The sequence below is a fragment of the Seriola lalandi genome, unplaced genomic scaffold (assembly GCF_002814215.2).
Source record: "Seriola lalandi dorsalis isolate HSWRI2012SDOR001 ecotype SW California unplaced genomic scaffold, Sedor1 jcf7180002054511, whole genome shotgun sequence".
Taxonomy (NCBI): domain Eukaryota; kingdom Metazoa; phylum Chordata; class Actinopteri; order Carangiformes; family Carangidae; genus Seriola; species Seriola lalandi.
The window spans coordinates 378,013-378,577 of NW_019525064.1; positions in this window are offsets into that span (position 1 = coordinate 378,013).

The following is a 565-nucleotide window of genomic DNA, read 5'->3' on the forward strand; positions in this document are numbered from 1 at the left end:
GACCCCCCCCAACTGACATGCTGCCCTTAAACAGAAACTCGTAGGACAACCCATCTTTCAATTAACAACTTACACATCTTATGTGTTTTAAAAGCACAATCCAGTATTTTAAATCACATGTTTACATTTTTACAATTTTTAGGCTCAAAAGATAATACATAGATAAATTAATTAATTAATTAATTAATGTATCAGCCAGTATCTTTGGGTTTTTGACTGTTGGACAAAACAAGTCATCTGATGAAGTCACCTTCAGCACTTTGGGCATTTTTCAGTGTTTTCTGATGTTTCTGATTAATAGAAAAAAAATCTGCAGATTAATCAATAATGAAAATAATCTTTAGTTGCAGCCTCACAAATGTTTCACAGTTCACAGACGTTTGAATGTTGACAAGGAGCCACAACCAGACACTGTTTTTTAAAATTTTATTTATGAGGACTCAGCAGCCGAAGAGCTTGTGAATCAAAAACAATGTATTTTCAACACGTGTAAAGAGGAAAAAGTAGAAAAGATTGTGGAGTAAACACAGTGTCATGAAAGGAAAATGCTCAAGTACAGTATGAC